Here is a 21,170-nt window from a genome sequence, read left to right as displayed (position 1 = left end):
TATAATCTGATGCACACGAAAGCCAGCTGTATTTTCAGATGCTGACCGACTACCGTATCGTGCAAGACCAATTCTGAAATGAGTGAATGACTTTCACAGAAGAACCTTGCGGAGTATTTTATGCAACCTTGAATTAAAAATAGGGAAACTACATTTACATTAGCACATTTTGCTTAGATAGTTTAAATCACCGAATAACAGATTTTATCAAATTATTCAACTAGTCTCTTGTAATTTATGAAAAATCAAGCTTTGATTTTAAGGGCGGAAATTATTTTACAGTCATTTTTAAAATTTTTTTAGGTCATCAACTTCCGAACCCTAGACATCAGAAACTTTTAAACTTGCTCCTTTGTGGAAATCTTCTGTCCCTTTAATTGCGTTATTGCATGTAATAAATATTTATTTCTTAAAATATTTTTTTACATGAGATAAAGTGATCAAAATTCTTGGACAGAGGGATTTTTACATGCTATTTTTTCACATTCATAACATCTACCAACATGAGATTAGTTTCATCATAAGCTTATGCAATAAAGTTTCTCTTAATATAAAACATGACGTACGTTGAAAAGAAACTGAATTTTAACATTTACGCAAACGTTTTGAGATTTCCGTAAACTCTCATTTTCCAAATTTTTCAAAACCATCTACAATATTTGTAAGCTTGGTATGGAGTGCAAATCTCTTACCTAATGTGCATTTCTAAAACGTATACAGGAATTATATGCGAATTTATCAACAGAAAGTCATACATCTTGTCACCATTGCGTTGTACGTAACAAATTTTCAGATTGGATTGTCATTTTATCTCGCTTTATTAATAGTTATTGCTTCTTTCTCTATTGGATTTTCAGTTTGACGTCAAGTACAACCTTCTGTGTTTCTGTATCCACTTTGGAACAGTATAAACTTTACAGAAACTATTAGGGAATCGAGTATTCACGGCAGATATTAGATTCAGCATGTCCACAAGAGTGATGGAGCAGGGATAGGTGAAGTTGGAGGTGCTTGAGCGATATGGAAGAATCCCGAAAGTTTTGAATTGATATAGAACTCGATAGCTTTAATTGTCTCTAGTGTATGTGCATATGCTCATCTCAGTAGGGTCATGAGTTGCAAATTCACATACAACTGATATCAGTAGATACAAAACCTTTGTCTCTGCGATGATCCAATCAATAAAACTATACCCCCAACACACATATACGTCAAAGTGTGGAATGTACATATTGCTTCGGAATTATTGTAAAGGTTGGAATACAATGTATACAACTGGGTAAAATAGATAGTAGAAGGGAAAAATAATCTATTAAAATACAATGCAGGTACGCAGACAGAGACAAGTATACTTTTAGTAGTACACGTTTACTGTTTAATGGATAGGAAATCTCACTATTCTATTGAAAACATTCTATTGATATTTGAAGTGTACACCGAACGCTTAGAAGTGTACAAATATTGTAAAGATTTTGATTTTTAATGAAAATGAGGGATGTTTGGATATCTGAAAATCAAACATTTGAGCAAGTGTGAAATTTCATTCCTTTTTTTAAACACATCATGTTGCACACGGAAAGAAAACTTATTGCATAAACATTAAAAATGACGCTATACTCAAGAAAGTCACTACTACTTAGGCTGAGAAAATAACATTTAAAAATTCCCTACCTCAACGATTTTTTTATTCACTTCACCCATATATATATGTATACAGGGCTCGAAAAATCCCGGTCGCCAGGTTGCCATGGCGACTAAAAATTTCAGCTTGGCGACTGTGATCTCTTGCTGTAATATTGTCGTTTTTTAAGTTTCAATGTACGAAACGTGAACATTCCATAGAATCAGTAACAATTTCTTACTCTTCGTCCCCAACCCTCCACTTCTCGCGTTCTCACATGATTTAGCGATGTTTTGAATAGGATGATGCTCAGCTTCTTATAGATTGATTGATTTGCTTTATTTTACTTCGCTTTTTGTGCCACTTTTGGCTAATTTGCGAAGATGGTAATAAATGATGATATGATGAAATTGATGAACAAACACTCAGAAAGATCCAAGCCCAGTTCAGGATTCGAAACCGGGACCCCTAGCGTCGTAGCGCGATGTGATAACCACTCCGCTACAGGGGCTGGCTCAGCTTCTTATAGAATCCACAATTGCTAGTAGGTGGTTTCCTGGCGCCTGATTTTCAGAGCTGGCACCTAGCTCTGAAGAAGATTTTTCGAGCACTGTATATATATATATGTGTGTGTGTATGGCGGGGGGGGTGTATATGTGTGTGTGTCTATTTATATATACGTAGGATATGTATACGAAGAATATAGGGATCATGACATTGTTGTCCGAAATATTCTTCTCTATACCCTGTCCCAGCTAACTTTGGAGCAAGGCCGCGCATAGCTTCAGAGAAGCGAGGGAAATCTATTGGCCAGGGCGAAGCAGCAGACACTGATGGGAAGGTTGGTAACATCAGTCGCTTTCCCCCACTCCACGTAATTCTGTTCCTCTCAAGTGTTTATTGGTGGAACTGTCTCGCGTCACTATTTGCATAGAGACTTGTTTTCGTTTGCCTGCTCAAAAGTTAGGTTGGACGGAGTATAGGCTACTTGATTTCACATGAAATAATCATCCAAACATATTAATTAATAAAGTACAAAAATATGTAATTTCTATAGAGTAGTAGCTAATAAACTGTGCAAAAGTGAAATCACATGAAATTCACGTATTCTGTAAGAACATTCAATAAGTGCAATTTTATTGGAATTCAAGCGGCATGTTTCGTAAGTATGGAAACGAATACAAGTGTATTAAAAATGAGCACATTCAGAGACTAAGTATTGGTACTTACGCCCTGTGCCACCAAGTGGGAAACCATTGCATACAAAAACATTTTCGTTGTAAAATACGAAGCCGAAAATGCATAGCCTGCGCCCTTTCCATAATATCCAAGCAAAATAAAGTTTACTGCGTAGTACGTCATCATTGTTAAAAGCAGTATTGAAAATAATATAAAATATGTAAATCTGTAACACAATACGTTTGCCGAAAAGCCAACCATTTGGTGCATGTGAAGAAATAACGCCTTAAGATCTCTAATGAAAGATGACTTTGAAAAGTTGTCTTGGATATTAATGCTCGGTAGTAAGACATTTGTGGCGTTCTCGTATGCAGCATACAGTGAGTAGCACATGTAAGCGAAAATTCCATCCACGAATACATCTTGCTCTATGGCACAAACATTCATGGACGCAACCCAGAAATCGAATTTTCTGACATTGAAGCACCCAAAAATAGTTCCAGGGCACAAAACGCTAAAATTCCAAACCAGAAACATTTTCCAGAACTTTCGGTAGTTGAAAACTAGTTGTTGCCTTGCCAGTCTAGCATATTCATTCTGATAGGTTATCCATTTTTCCATTAAACCTGTAAATTTCTTAGTTTCAATCCACAAGGTGCATATGCCAATGGTACTTATCGTGAAGAAAAGTACAGGAACAAAATAATTGAAGTTAATGGCTGCACTGGAACTGGGGAGAAAACTTGTAATCGCAATGAAAACTATTCCTACATAACAAAGGTATGCAGTGAAGGTGTACAAAACTGACAAGGACCAAAATCGAAACTTTGGAATGCCCTTGCACAAATTTGTTAGAGGAATACATCCAAAAATGAAGCCAAACAGCATTAGTGGTCAGCTGCCACAAACAAAACATTCGGAATTAGAACCTTTCTTGAATGGACAAAATGACCTATCCTGGTGGTCACATTGAAGATGTGTTGGGCGATCGAATGCTTTCACTGACATGGTCATGTACTAACTGCGACGGTTAAAGGATTGCAATAATATCTAAGTTCCTGTAGATTGACAAATAAAATATAAGGACAGCAATTTCGCATAACGTTTTTCTCTCAGTAAACATCTTTATTTCTTACACAATAAGGCGTGGTCAAACACAGTTTATTCCGTACATGTATTGTGTGTTGTATTTTAAAATGAGTAATTCCAAAGCACAATTAGGGCTTGTAAAAATGTGACAAGAAAATTTGTTTGCTTGAAGTGTTTTGCAAACATGAAAATTGTCTTGACTATTTAGGTCAAATAATAATAGTAATAATAATAAATGTACATCAAAAGCGTGAATTATGTCCTCGTCCGATCAGGAACAACTATTTCTTCCCAGTTTGCTAAAGTGATGTATTTTAATCGCCGCATAACCACAAAATAGGTTTTCTACTTTTTCACCTACTTAATGGTTGATTTAGTTGCTTCCACTTCTTTCAGTCGTACATTTTCAATCGATATCTGAAATATATTTACCTTGTAGAGTCATGTGTTGTAACTTCTGTGTTGCAACTTTTGCGTTGTTCCATTGACTTCAATAGGGATCGTTAAAACCCAAAGCCGTTCGTGACTACGTGTAATAACTCATTACCCAGACCAGCCAAGATGAGTTTTCCTCCGATCGACTTGTAGTCGACAATACAATTACATAATTCCATAATTAGGGTGACCATACGTCCCGTTTTGACCGAGACAGTCCCGTTTCAGATACCTGTCCCAGTCGTCTCGTCGATATTTTTGGGTTCGTGCATAAGTTCGTAGCGTAAATTTATAGGTAATACATTTTCCCCTCGTTGTCTATGACTGTCTACCAACCCTGGGGCAGTTTTCAACGCCTGAAGAAATCAGCCGATTCGGGGTTAAAAGCGTCGTCAAGCCAAGTTTGAAGAGCATTTTCGTCACCAAAGGAGCTTCCTTGAAGATCGATAAATTGAGAGCTGAAAAGGTAGCAACCCGAGGGCGCAAGATCGGGTGGAGTAAGGAGGATGTGGAATAACTACCCAACCAAGCTCCTGGATAGCAGCTTTTGTCATGTTAGCGGAGTGTGGGTGTGCATTATCGTGTCGCAGCACTTGATGTTGTCCTCCTGGCCTACTCGCTGATTTGGTTGTTTTCAATTAAAGCGTGCGATATCCTGAACCTTACCCATGGAATGCAAATGTCGCACGATGGTTGAATGGTCACAGTTCATCACATTGGCTAATTCTCGAGTCGACTGACGTGGGTCCTCGTGGATTGAAGCGTTTAAACTGTCTTCATTAAAGCCCGATGGTCTTCCTGAACGTGGAGAAACGCTTAAGTCAAAAATGCCCTCTCTGTTATGACAAAACCATTTCCTTGCCCTATTCTTCCTGTAGAAGGGACAAATGTTTCAAGCCGCCTCCGCTGCCATTGCTCCTATGTTAAACTCAGATAGAAGAATATGTCGGAAATGTTTCTTTCCCCCCAATGGACACTTAAATAACACCGTCTTTCTTCAAATCTGTAAAATTCAATGCCTATTCACAAGCACAACAATGCCACTCCAATTGAGGAACATTACACGATAAACAAACTCCTAACACCGCAGTGTTGCATACCAACCGCAAACGCTACGAACATATGCATCAACCCAATATTTGAAACCCACTACTTTGTCCCGTTTTATAAAAATCTAGAAGTTCGCTTGAAAACCAAGCCTAAATTCGAAAAAAAAAAATGTTGATCAATTTTTTAAACCAGTGTCATAGCAAGACTGGCAAAAGAGCTGGCTGCGTTTCAAGCACTTCATAACAACCAAAAATTGTCGTCGAGCATATACCAGTTTACTTTTTAAGTTAGGTCGCATTCGGGTTGTTATTCTTTTGTGTGTGTTTAATTATTTTTTTTTTTAGAACAGTGAATAAGCAGGGCGAATAAACTTATAGTTTCAATACGAACCTGCAACAAGAATTTAAATTCCTGTATCAGGACACAAACTGGAAAGACAAATCTCGCTTTGTGTGTCAAAGATATGTGGGGTAAGTTTTAAGTGAAGTTTTATGAACGGTTGTTGAAAAATAAAGTTATTCTCATGAAGATGGGTTCTTCTGATAAATACTTCTGGAATTGGCCAACTTCAACATAGGACTCACACACACCAAAAGTTGATCAGAAGGGACCAGAAACACATTTTTGTGATCCATAATTTAATAAATAATAATAATAACACGTTAATAACAATAATAATTAAGCATAACCGACTTTACAGGAATGGGGTAATCTGACCTTCTCGGGATATTACGTTTTTGGGTCAAAATATTATGGTCACCATATCCATAATTGATATAATCATGACGAAGACCAATAATTAATACTGCATTTAAAATAAATATATATTCATGTATCTTTTATTAATACATTTAGCAATCAGATAACTTGGGCCTAATATACACTAAACGGCCTCCGTGCAGTAAAGTCTATTTCGCTTCTTATTTCATTTATGATTGAAAGGCCACAACACTCTGATGTTAGTTATTTATAATTGATAGCTAATATGAATAATACCTCACAATGTACAACCAGTCACGTCAATTCAGAAAAAAAAATGGCCTGCAAACTTGACAACGGTAGCTAGAACCAATGGCGGAAATTTTAAATTATTTAGCTAGCAAACCTCATAATTTCATCTGAAGCTACTCCCTTGCCAGCTGTCACGTTTCGGGCTCAAAAATACCTCTAGGCCTGTGAGGAATTTTCCCTTCCTTCTGCAGTAAGCACACGAGGATAAACGCACTAATCTAAACCTTCTTAGGTAGTCGTAACAAAATGTTAATACGTAATTAGTTCACTTTTACACAGTTTATTAGCTATTACTCTCTAGGAATTACATTCTTTTTGTATTTTATTAATTAATGTGTTTGGATGAATATTTCACGTGAAGTCAACTAGAGAATAATATTTCGGACAACAATGCCATGAATTCCTATATTTGCTTTGGTGGTGGGGGGGGGGATCACCACTCCAAGGCCGCCCAAAGGATTTTTTTCTCAGGAGGACAATAGTAAGATTTCATATCTTGCCCTTCAGTCATAGAAACTTGTATTGTTGTTGTTTTAGTTATTATTATTATTGCTATTATTATTATCATTACTTTATAAATCATAAAATTCAAATTCAATTTTAAATACTTTGGAGCTGTGTACAGTGTCTCTCAAAAGTTTTAGGACAACGACATTTTAAACTAGGCAACCCAATTTACACAAGGCGTTGGTGGGTTGCGTGTAGAGTTAGGCTCAATTTCAGGGTTGCCACATGCACAATAGATATTTATAAAATGCGCGAAAGGAATAAAAACAAGTAATATTGTATAAAATTATGAAAAATATCACTATTATATCGCAAGTGACAAAATTCTTTCTGAAAGAAAATAAAAAGGTTTCTTAGTATTTCATCGCTGATGAGTCTACAGAAAGGAAAAGAGGTGAGAGAAAACGAAAGGTGACAAAGGAGAGGAGAAAGAGAAAGCGAAAGGAGAAGAGGAAAAGTAGAGGAGAGAAGAAAGAGAGGATAAACGAGGAGAGGAGATGTAGTGAGAAGAATTGAAAAAGATTCTAGGAGAGATGAGGAAAATGGATCAAAGAAGGGAGAAGAGGAGACGAGAGGAGGGGAGGGGAGAGTAAAGTAAAGGAGAGAAAAAGAGAAGAACGAAAAGAAGAGGAGAAGAGTGCAGTGGAGTCGGAAATCTAAGACAGGAGAGGAGATATGAGGAGTGGAGATGAGTGGGATGGAGATAAGATGCGAGAAAAGTAGGGAAGGCGATATGAGATAAAAGCAGATCGAGCAGAAGGAGGGGAGAGGAGAAGGAGAAGAGATGAACAGAAGGGACTGAAGAGAAGAGGTAGTTGCAGAAAATATCGTATCAGCGTCAAGAATTCATGCATTGGTCAAATTATCGACATGAAACATTCAATAACATTTTGAAATGTATTGGAGAATGTATTAGATCGGTTCGAAATGCATTTTGGCTTAGTTCAGAGCAAGGTAAAATCTTCCATGTAAGATTTTTGATTTTGCCTGCGATTATACCACTAAAAACATGAATGTAATTTGAATATTTATAAGAATTATCCAATTTTTGTCCACTTCTCGGTTCGTTGAAATGGAGATTTTGTAATTTAATATTTCCCCTCCCCCATCGTTAATTCCAAACTGAATCATTCCGTTTCACACGGCGTGGACAATGAACACAATGGGATAGGTCTAAAACTTACGAAAATTTTCTGCCACCGGAAGGGTTTGAACCTACGACCATCAGATTGACAGTCCTGAACGGTAAACAATACCCTACAAGCTTTCGCTCCTGAAAGTAAGTAGAAGGAGCTGACCAATGTGAAATGTAGATGCAACTCTCCTCCTACATGTAATGTGCAAGCAATACTTATTTGTAACAAAGAAAACGAAGGTAGTACGACTCGGCGAAAACATTTAATTTAGAATTGCACATGATGAAAACTTTTCATTCGATATTTGCGGAGGTATCCTTGCATTGAACTCGAGTGGGAAAAGGGGTAAAATTAGTATGTCCTGAATTGCCACAAATATAAATAGTTATTTCATTAATATTTGTCAATGTCTTTGAAGCAGTACACAATCATCGTTAGAGTATCATAATTCACGATCTTATACATGAAAATATCCCTTTGAATGTGTGTCAATTCATTTATTTGTTTATTTTTTTATAAATTCCATATGCATAACAATGTAGCCACTATACACTACTATGGCAAATAATGTTACCATGCTCTCCACACCTAGTATGGAGGATCGAACCTGGGACCGCTAGCAGCCCAATCGAGAACTCTAACCACTACACCACGCCCTTACCTTCGATTGAAACAACAATTTTTAAGTATTCTGTCCCTTCAATATTGTAAATGTCGTTGGGTATACATGTAGTTGAACTTTTACTTTAATTTTGAATTGCTTTCTTGTAGTATAACAGATATCTTCGAGAAATAATTTTCGAAGTGATGAAAAAAAACGAGAATATTGGTAGTTGCGAATGCGAGTTATTTCTTGTAACTTATTATTGTGATTAGACATTATTAATGGAGAATATCTAGAGGCTTGAACATTGCAGGACGATATTCTTTTCCTGTGATACTGCAACAGACGAAATGATTGTTTACTGACGCAAGTGTCGTGTTCAGAACAGTCTCCTGAAATGTATTTGCTGTTGCGTAAGGTAACACGAAATAATTACACCGTTTGCGAACTACCAAATCTGCTCAACGTTAGACGTAAACAGGCGGAAAATTGTATTCATAAAATCACTTCACATTTGACAGTATTAGTCAAGAGAGACTCGTGGGACACTGTGTTAAGGTGCTGGAGTAAATACTTCTTATTTTTCTTCCTCGAAGAACAACAATTTTTAAAGTAGAGTAACAGTCGTTCTGCTCTTTCTTATTTCTTTTAATTCTTCCACATTCCTTTAATTGGGTTAAAAATAAATACAAATATTGCTTGCATTTCTGTCATTGACATAGACCAGGCCCATACGCAGGATTTCTTTGAGGGAGGGGCCAGACCCATATTTATAATTTATATATATATATATATATATATATATATATATATATATAAAAGAGAGAGAGAGAGAGTGAGAGAGAGAGAAAGAGAGACAGATATTACAAAATAGTTCAAATAGTCCGAGCGCCATTGAAAAGTCATGATAATTCTATGTTTAGAAAATAATATATTTATAAATTAAATGTTGCGTACTGGGAATTATTATTGCAATAAAGAACATGTCTAATTGTGAGTTAAGAAAAAGCAATAATAAAGAGACATTCTCGCATCACGATTGCAGTTCGAAAAAGTAGGGACAGGGATTGAAAGTAACGCACTGTCCTGACAAAATTGCTGAATCGGACGTCTGGTAGCCTTGCATCAATAATTATAAAACTAAAACCATCCAATATGCAGCCTGAAGACTTTTGCACAAGAAACGGATTCATTTATGTAAGAACAAAATTGAAATTTTTACACATTTCTAAAATCGACGATGTTATTTTCGTAGTTATTGATAGGTTCACATTTAAATATTTTTTCAGGGTTCGAGGGGGCATGCCGCCCCCCCTGCCTGGGAACTGGCCTGACGTAGACAGTGGGTGGGAGAGAAATTTCGGAGAATCTTTCTATTAAATTTTATTATTTAAATAATAATAATCCTATTGGGCTACAGCCCAATATTGGGCCAAGGCTTACCTACCGACTGCTGTCCTCCCTCCCACGAGAGGCAACCAGGGGGGGGCGTGGAGATCTGCAGCCAGACTAGGGGGACGGGTGGTCGGCCCGACAGACCCCCAGCCGTTGTAGGACTTCGCGACCGGATTACGCTCACTCACTCGGAGCTCCCCAATTTCCTCACGATGGTGGGTTGCCACCGGCCCTATACACAGACCGAATATTCCCGCAGACTGAACACGGGATCGAACCTATGCTGAGATAGGTTAAACCGTTTATTGACAATCGTGAACTTTTCGTTTAATAGATAATATTTGGTTTTAAACGACGGGAGAATATTGGTCAAATTTCCTTTCGTGCTCATTTGAGAGAATATATACTTCTACAACAGCAATCGCGTTCGGAAACGGTGAAAAAAAAATGACTTGGTTTTCAAAGGCAGACAAGCTTGGTAGCGTAGCTTTCTCGCGTTCAAAGTGACTCACTCACGCTATTCAAGGCCGCTTCTTATCGCAAAACACGGTGCGTCGATGCACAGTGTCTGCACCCAGCATGTTACAAGTGACCAGAGTCGAATTTGAAAGAGAATCTGAAGAATGATAGATTTCGTCAGAGGCGGCTAGGTGGGCACTAGCTCAACATGCAATAGTTTAAGTCATAATTTCTGACAAACAAGAAATCTTATTGAATAAGTATTGTGATAGTAATACATGTATCCGCTCCTTTTTAACAATGTTAGCTCGAAGACAATCTGTATTCCATTTGTTTATATTGGCAACTTGGTCAACCGGAGGTTATTATAAGGAACTACTTCGTAGATGTTCATGTAACCGTTATAAAATTACAAATAAAGTATATTCACAAGCTTAGATATACTAACAACGAAGAAATAAATTCAGAGTTAAATTTCAAATGCATGTGTATAGAGTAATTCTAGAAGTACAGAGCTATATCAGAGTATTGAACTTCTTTTTGCAGGATAATGTTTACAATATTGACGCGACAGAATAATTAAGAACTGTTGCTCCAAGGGAAACAAAGGGCGTAGTGTATTGGTTAGAGTTCTTGAAAGCATTCGATCATCCATACTAGGTGTTCTTTTTTTAATTATCTTTTTATTATAAACAAGAGCATGGTAACATTATTTGTAATATCAGTGTATAGTGGCTACATTGTTCTGCATATGGAATTTATAAAAAAATAAACAAATAAATGAATTGACACACATTCAAAGGGATATTTTCATGTATAAGATCGTGAATTATGATACTCTAACGATGATTGTGTACTGCTTCAAAGACATTGACAAATATTAATGAAATAACTATTTATATTTGTGGCAATTCAGGACATACTAATTTTACCCCTTTTCCCACTCGAGTTCAATGCAAGGATACCTCCGCAAATATCGAATGAAAAGTTTTCATCATGTGCAATTCTAAATTAAATGTTTTCGCCGAGTCGTACTACCTTCGTTTTCTTTGTTACAAATAAGTATTGCTTGCACATTACATGTAGGAGGAGAGTTGCATCTACATTTCACATTGGTCAGCTCCTTCTACTTACTTTCAGGAGCGAAAGCTTGTAGGGTATTGTTTACCGTTCAGGACTGTCAATCTGATGGTCGTAGGTTCAAACCCTTCCGGTGGCAGAAAATTTTCGTAAGTTTTAGACCTATCCCATTGTGTTCATTGTCCACGCCGTGTGAAACGGAATGATTCAGTTTGGAATTAACGATGGGGGAGGGGAAATATTAAATTACAAAATCTCCATTTCAACGAACCGAGAAGTGGACAAAAATTGGATAATTCTTATAAATATTCAAATTACATTCATGTTTTTAGTGGTATAATCGCAGGCAAAATCAAAAATCTTACATGGAAGATTTTACCTTGCTCTGAACTAAGCCAAAATGCATTTCGAACCGATCTAATACATTCTCCAATACATTTCAAAATGTTATTGAATGTTTCATGTCGATAATTTGACCAATGCATGAATTCTTGACGCTGATACGATATTTTCTGCAACTACCTCTTCTCTTCAGTCCCTTCTGTTCATCTCTTCTCCTTCTCCTCTCCCCTCCTTCTGCTCGATCTGCTTTTATCTCATATCGCCTTCCCTACTTTTCTCGCATCTTATCTCCATCCCACTCATCTCCACTCCTCATATCTCCTCTCCTGTCTTAGATTTCCGACTCCACTGCACTCTTCTCCTCTTCTTTTCGTTCTTCTCTTTTTCTCTCCTTTACTTTACTCTCCCCTCCCCTCCTCTCGTCTCCTCTTCTCCCTTCTTTGATCCATTTTCCTCATCTCTCCTAGAATCTTTTTCAATTCTTCTCACTACATCTCCTCTCCTCGTTTATCCTCTCTTTCTTCTCTCCTCTACTTTTCCTCTTCTCCTTTCGCTTTCTCTTTCTCCTCTCATTTGTCACCTTTCGTTTTCTCTCACCTCTTTTCCTTTCTGTAGACTCATCAGCGATGAAATACTAAGAAACCTTTTTATTTTCTTTCAGAAAGAATTTTGTCACTTGCGATATAATAGTGATATTTTTCATAATTTTATACAATATTACTTGTTTTTATTCCTTTCGCGCATTTTATAAATATCTATTGTGCATGTGGCAACCCTGAAATTGAGCCTAACTCTACACGCAACCCACCAACGCCTTGTGTAAATTGGGTTGCCTAGTTTAAAATGTCGTTGTCCTAAAACTTTTGAGAGACACTGTACAAGTTGAGACTTCAGTCTGCTATCTAGATAGAAACTGAATTCACCTTTCTTCCTTTCCGTAAACATCTATTTATTACTTTGTTCATGAACAGTTGAGGCATTGGGGATACGAAGGGCGAACTCAACAAACGTGCATTGTGAGGGAAATGCGTTTCAAGCTGTCGGGCACAGTGATAACTCCACAAAAAACTTTGAAAATCACGTATGAAGCATTCTGATCTACTGTTACCAAGTTTCTTGTGGATTTCGCACTGTACCTGACAACTTGAAACGTATATCCCTCACAATGTACGTTTGTTTAGTTCGCCCTTCGTATCCGCAACGCCTCAGTTCTTTGCATTTTTGACCTTTTTTTCACAAAGCACAGATATCAATCAGAGTCAAAGACCACTTAATCTACTGTTCTTATACTACCTCTGATCCTTGTTTTACATGCCGAAGGGAACTGTAAAATCAAAGTAATAATTGAACATGACGTGGTGTGAATTATCGAGGTCAGATCCCAACTTTTCATAATCCCCAACAGCCGACAAATTCCAAACAATCTTATTTAAAAGATGTTAATTATTGATATTTTCTGCACTATACGTATCTAAAATAACTTGAAATTAACAGTTTTTACTCCATCAATGAAAAAAAAAAGTGAAATATTCTGTACAATTCGAGATTTTCACCGCGTCGGTAAATTCCGGAAATTTTCCGACCTGGCCGGGAAATATTTTTCAGTTCCGAACTCCAGAATTATCAATATTTCCTTCCCAATCCCGTCTCGACCAAAATCTTTTCCGCCCCGCCCACCCCTATATTTACGGCAGTCAACATGATTCTAATGTAGGTGCTGCCACCTACAATAGTTTGCTTCGACCAGGCCCACTCCTGCCTAGGGAAACTGTTTACGTGAGATTGGAAGCCAGTGTTACAATAACACGTCACTAGTTCTTGAATGAATGATATCGAGTTCTCTGAAATGCCACGAATGAAACTTAACCACGTGAGGCCTATGTTATCCATAATTGTCCGAGACACGACGGTTTTTTGGCTGTTGCCCGAGTGGGTTCTCCACGAGCACAGAAAACTGCAGGGTGCAGTTTGTTTAAACCAAATAAAAAAATATGTATAAATATACAATTTTCTGTTTCTGATATTATATATGAAGCTACTATGGAAATGTTTGTTGAGTGTGTTAATGAAACTATAATAATTTTTTACACCATTGTAATCAACAAATAACAACTGGTTCAACATAATAAAGTGTTGTGGTGATTTTGCCGATGAGGGAACTCATAAATGAAGAGTCTTTTTTGTAGCTACATTGGGAAGCAAACTTTCCAGAAAAGACTGAAATACTCCTTTCATATATTTGCTTAGGCTCAAAGTGTGATTGCTGTTGTGTTGAGCATTAGTATGCCAGCTAAGACTATCATAAAAAGGAAGTCGTTATTCTGGACTAAGGTAGTTTTTTAATTATGAAATTAGGCTACCTTCATGGCTTGAGAAAACACTGGGTTTATCTTGCATTAATAAAATGAGGAGTAGTCGAATGATGCTCCGATCAATAGGCATCCGGTCTTGATAGTTCTAGAATAAATAAAAGTATTTTATTAGCTTGGTCATTCAGTAGGATTCCTTAGAAGACAAAGTTGCTATCGCTGTAGTGGAGAGCTTTAAGTTTCAAGTACGTATTCCATGTACAGGGTTGTTTGTCAAACTTTCAACGAAGCATTTAACAATGAAATAATACACCGTTGTTTAATGATATAGGCTTACTTCGTTCAACTACTCGCCAGGGATTTTTTTTCAATAAATGCAATTAAAGTTATTATGATTCTTGGTGTATTGGAAATTTGATGTATTTGCTTTCAGTACGGCGGTGTCGTGTATTCCTGTGTCGCCTAATGACTTATCCGTACAAGATAAGGGTGATGTACAACCGAACCGCGATTTAGACGAATCGAAAATTCATGTTTCTCCTGAAATTGCGGGTTGGTGTAAAATTAGATAGGCCTAATATTGTTCTGATGAGCTATTAGGTGAAACGGGATGCAATTAGTGATGTAACCATTATTTTTGAAGGACGATGCCTTTCCTATTACATGATTCAACAGTGCAAAAGCCATTTATTCTGCTTGACGCGGCAGATAATTTAATGTATTATAAGTGCCATTTTGAAAATTGGTCTCCATATTTAGCAGCATCGGAATTCTGATTTGCACGCTTCTGTAATAATTTTCTTGATTAACTCTACATATGTGTAAAGTTACTGCTTATAATCCGAAGTAGAGCATTCCTTATAACCGTAGGTACTACATAGTTTATATGTCGGTTGCATAGCCCAAGCATGGAATTCTATTATCCTATCTATGCATAAAATAGAAGTGTAGGCTAACTTATTGAGAGATTTTGAATGAGACGCGATCATAATCTTGCCTTCTAGACCTACAGTCTAGATACAGTTAAGGATTTTTATGGTCTTGTCGTTTAGGAAATAGTCTACAAAAATAACCTTTCTTGCAGGAAAATTGGAAAACAAACTTGTCAGAAAATATTGTATGACTTCATTCATGTTTGCTTAAGTTCAAACTACGTTTTTTACTACATTCTAAAAGATTTCTGACAGTCATTACAAATATTTATTCTGTACTAGGAACTTAATGAAAATATCTGGCAACGAGTACTGCTGGAGCAACAAAAATTCTCATATCTTTATCGCTAAAATTAATAAGAATGACGTCGGCTTGTATTGTTGTTTTTTTAGTTTTTTTTTTTAATAAACAAGGTTTCTCATTGATTGAATTCTCACCATGACCAGTCTGTATAATTCTGTAGTAGAGCAAGCTACTTGGAGGATTTGTCGCTGCAGTATAGCAGCTGAATAATTCCAAAAAGATTAACACGGATTGAAAAACATTATATATAATTTAATATTATGATGTTGGTAAGTAACAACATGCTAGTTTCGTGTCATGAGCAGAGATACTTGCTGAAGATCACAGACATCTCTCAGGCACAGGGATAGTGTTAAGACGTAGAGAAATAAAAGCCCAATAATGTTACACAGATGACACGAAAGAATTTATTATCGTGTGATACATAAGCAATGTTGGCACAGAGCCTTAGCCTTTGAGGGGCCCTATAAGAGCGTGGACTTAGCTATAAGTACGCAACTTGCCTGCTTAGAAATATTAACTCTGCATTCAACTTTAACACTTCATACCGTTTGAATTTCTGTTCCAGGTGAAGATGAGGATGACGCTGATCATTCTGGTGCTTCTCGGTTCTAGCGTTTCCTCATGGGCTATGGTTTTCTCTAGAACGTCTGCAGAATTTCCCGAAAGCACTTTCCACCTAGTGGACAGAATTCTGAAGGAATACTTTAACACTGCTCGAACATTAGTTGCTTATTTCGACGAAGACTCAGCACTACTTGCAGACTATGTGACCGAACAGTATGATGGGCCTCTAACTGTTATCCAAAGTACTTACTTAAGCACGGTGGAAGCATATTGGGACTTTGAATGGTTTTGGGTGAGGAGTCGAGTCTATTATTTGTTCCTTGTTAGAAGTGCATCATGGGTAGAAAAGACGATGCATGAAAATCGTCAATTTAATGCATTTAGACGGGATGCAAAGTATTTAATTGTTCTCACTGGAGACAATACAATCAGAGATATCAATAGTTTGATTCTAAACGCGCAGGCGCATCTTGTATTGAATATCGTAATTGTTTCAACACACCCTGAAATCTCGACTGTACCAGAACTTGAGGGACAAGCAGTATTTTCAATTTATTCCTACTTCCCTTTCACCGAGTCCCATTGCAGAGCCTCTGAGGGAGCAGAAGTTGTGGACATCTGGAGAAATGGGACATTTCTTACAGGAAGGGATCTATATCCAGACAAAGTCGAAAACATGCATGAGTGCCCAGTTAAGTTGGCCTTAGATTTTCATACAGCATATATAACACCGGTTACTTCTGCTGAAAGTAAAGTTACTTATTCCGGATCGTTTGGTGGCTTTGTTACTATTTGGACTGAAAGACTAAATTTCACAGTTAAAGAAATCGATATAACTGACTTTGATCCACGAAACATATCCCTCGTATATAAAAATCTATTCATGGAACTCATAGATGGCATGATAGGTTTCTGTTCATCTAATAAATATGCTCGAATAGTGTACGAAGAGTTGCACATTCAACAGTTCGCATATTTTGTGTGGGTAGTTCCAAATCCTAAACTTTATCCTCATTGGATGAACCTGTACTTTCCATTCCAACAATTTACATGGATACTTACTTTACTGTCTTTTTTGGGTTTTTTGGTTTGGATGAAAGTGGTGGTTTCTTTGTTTGTTCATTGGGGAAGGATTGCGTATCGGTTCCCTTTGCTTTATGGCCTGTCTGCTTCTTTAGCTGCATCCGTCCCCACTCCTCCCCCTCGTGTATTTACACTGAGATTTATTTTTGTGTTGTGGACCCTGTCTTCTCTGATTTTATGCAACCTCTATCTATCATCCATGTTCGGGTTCATTACTCATCCAAAACGCACTCCGTACATTGACAGCTTACAAGATATTGTAAACGCCAACTTGCACGTTGGAGGCGACTACTATGGAAAAGAGTACGTGCGAGAACTTGACGATCCACTTTACCAGAAGATCTATCAAAATTGGGTGGTTGAAGAAGACGCTTCCATAAGTTACGACCGTGTTATAATTAAAGGTGATTTCGCATTTCCCACGAATGGTATATATACAGATATCTTTGCATACGTGTTCAGGTACTTTGATTCCTATGGAAAGCCATTATTCCACATAGCCTCTGATAAATTAAGCACCCACCCTATGGTGTTTTTTCTCCTTAGGAGTTCACCTTTTAAGGATCATTTTCAACACATAATCACTACCTGTGTTGAAGCAGGGCTATCTCCAAAGTGGAAGAAAGATGCTCTTGAATTGTTGATTCTTGAATCTTTGAACCAAATGAAGTTCCAAGACGATAGAGAAGCTATCGTGATACCTTTAGAGAATCTAATGGGAGCTTTTGCCCTTCTTATATCAGGTGTTATAGTAAGTACGATTGCATTTGCTTTGGAAATTGTTTATAATTATTTCCAGACAACTAAGTAATTGTCGCGGTTAAAACACTTCCACACACAACGGGACAGACCCTGCCATCATAATTGTGTATCTGACAATCGTCTTGTTCTAAGCAACCACTAAATTCGCGAAAAGGGAAGGAGAACTTGTTCAATCATCTTGCAATTTGAATAAATGCTCGTTTTTGAAGAAACGAACAAATAAGTGCTGTTTCACCATGCAAGAGATTAACCATAAATACTCTTCGCATGCATTGTTGGAAGCTTATCAAGGAAACAGTCTATTCTGTAAAAATGACATTACAAGTCATGCACTTCGAGAGCAGGGACGTCGTTAGGGGGGGGCACGCGGGGGCACTGGCCCCGGCAAACGTCCAAGTGACCCCGGGAAACTGTTCTGTACTTGCTGGAAATTTTACTTTGATGACAAATATTGCAAAATAATTCTTCAGTAAATTTTGCTTGCAGTTTGAAACACTTCTTCAATTTTCAGTAGCACAAACCCAAGCAAGGCATTTCTTTATTTCCCTGTTTCTTGCTTGTTGAACACAAACAGATGTATTAGCAGATAGCAGAGGATGCAGTTAATGGTTTTGTGGTCTGCCCCGGTCAGGGAAGTCTGACACCTATTGAAAATGCACTTTTCCTCCCTGCTGCACACCAGATCCAGGATTCCTCGAAAACCCGCACTTTCTCTTCATCTGGCCCTGCACTGGCACCATGGGCGCCGAAAGGACGACACAAACAGGAAGATTTAGCTGCGGGTGGCTAGAACTTTCTGGGTCTATTATTTTATGGTTCAGAAAAGATATCCCCATGCGTTTCAAATTCCAAGAACATAATTAGTAGTACAGGTGGCCCGGTACTGAATAATCATTTGGGGCTCGAATCATCATGTGGGGCTCGTCGTAGCCTTTTATGATGTATATTTTGAGGGCAGAGTTGGCAACACTGTGGGCCTACTGTAGCCTTTTATGAGGGGGGTCTATTGCCCTCTGTTTACATCTGGCAACACTACCGTAGATTTTTTGACAGTGTTGTTAACCTACTGGGTTTTTCACTGTAAATTTTCATCAAAGGGTCTGAGGGGTCCATGTATTTTTTATGTCTGGCAACACTGTTGGGGGCACAGAGTTGGCAACACTGTGGGTTTTTACTGTAGCCTTTTATGAGGGGGGCCTATTGTCCCCTGTTTACATTTGGCAACACTGCCGTAGATTTTTTGACAGTGTTGTTAACCTACTGGGTTTTTCACTGTAAATTTTCATTAAAGGGTCTGAGGGGTCCATGTATTTTTTATGTCTGGCAACACTGTTGGGGGCACAGAGTTGGCAACACTGTGGGTTTTTACTGTAGCCTTTTATGAGGGGGGCCTATTGTCCCCTGTTTATATTTGGCAACTCTATTGGATGTTTTTTGTTTGAGGCTCGAAATTATTATTTGAGGCTTGAAATCATCATTTGATGCTCGTCGGTGTTACCAACCCACTCTACAAAAATTCCACTATATGATATTTTACAGGCTAAGCTAACCTACAAATAGGAGTTGGCAGCACTGACTTATAAACCCACTGGGTCCTCTTGGCATTTTTTTTCATGATGTGTTGCTAGGCTATTGGGCATCTTGGCATATACAATGTATATATTTTGAGGGGGGGTTATGGCTTTTTATGCTGTACGAATACTGGGAGCTTGACAGTGACAACCAACACTAGTTTCTGACAGTGAATTTGAAATAAAATATTAAACAAAATACATGAGTAAACACTGTGGGTACAAATAGTACCAGTGTTGTGCCCCCAACTCCAACTGGGCAACTGGGGGGAAATAATTGTACAACAATTTGTACCTAATTGTACAATACTTGTACCTAATTGTACAACATACATATACACAGACATAAAAGAGAGAGCCTTCCCGCAACTTACTTTATGTAAAATTTATATGATTTTACAACTGTGAAAAGAAAGCATATGTGTTCTGTATGCACATATTTATTCTTATTTTTCGAAGTTGAATGAAAAACACATGTTTTTACGCTCTCGTAATACTAACCTTGCTCCACTGATTTTAAATTGCTTCCATCCGCTTTTTTTTTTCTGTGTTATTTCCGTATGCACGCAACATTCGCTTTCAATAGACAGAAGGAATGTTAGTTTAGCAGGCTCCGAGTTTACAATTTATTAAATTAAACAATAATTTATGTAAGAATATACTTGTACTTACCGAACACAAAATAATAAAAAGCACATGTGAATATTTGCGTGTGTTCATGTTATATGACGACTGAGTAAAAAAATAATATTGACTCCCCGAAAGATAAAAGTTCCTAGTTCGACATCAGATGCATGCAAATTTTATGTTTTGCTCTCCAAAATCTTGATTTTTATGTTTGTGCTATTTGTCATACAGCAGAGGAGGAGGAGAAAAAGGGGGGAGAGGAGAAGAGGGGGTACTATTAGCGCCATCTATTAGCAAACAATAGAAATAAAAAGTAGGGTCAAACTTTTTCAACACCCAAACATTTTAATCGTCCTCGCGTAGTAATACGATCTAGCTGAAGACGTTTAAAAGAGTACTCTTAGTCGACGAAGCTAATTGCTAGGGCCCTTATATTACTAAAATATTCTTTAATTTGCATATTTCTCATACCGCCATATGTTGTTCTATTTGACTTCTTCCAAAAAAATGCTAATTAGCGAGAGTTAATTAAGCAAGGCAAGTAAAAGAAGCAAAATAGAACAACATATGGCGGCGTGAAAATATGTAAAAAATTCGATTCAGAGGTGGATCGAATTAAAGTTGGGGGATATTTTGCATTTTTTCCCTATAATGTACAAAACATTTACCGTACATAATCTTTTCCATTTACAACAGTATAAAATAAGAGGAATGTGTGACAATATCCATATTAATTAGGAAAGTATGTTGTATGCTAGGTTAGCTAATTGTGTCTTCTACAGCTTCACTGTATAGAGGGAAGATGGAAAAAGAGAGCTCTACGGAAACTGACGCTCTTAACAATATTGTACGTCCGTGAAAATTATATATAAATAAGACTTAAGCGTATTATCTGCTTTCATGTCAGATTTTACCAACCTGTGAGCTGTAGTGTTTAGGTGACAAGCGACCTGCTCAAATATGATACTGTTGACAATATTGTACGTTCGTGAAAATTATATATAAATAAGACTTAAGCGTATTATCTGCTTTCATGTCAGATTTTACCAACCTGTGAGCTGTAGTGTTTAGGTGACAAGCGACCTGCTCAAATATGATACTGTTGAC

The sequence above is a fragment of the Lepisma saccharinum genome, chromosome 21 (assembly GCF_977018435.1).
Source record: "Lepisma saccharinum chromosome 21, izLepSacc3.1, whole genome shotgun sequence".
NCBI classification, from domain to species: Eukaryota; Metazoa; Arthropoda; class Insecta; order Zygentoma; family Lepismatidae; genus Lepisma; species Lepisma saccharinum.
Note: the sequence above shows the minus strand (reverse complement) of the source record.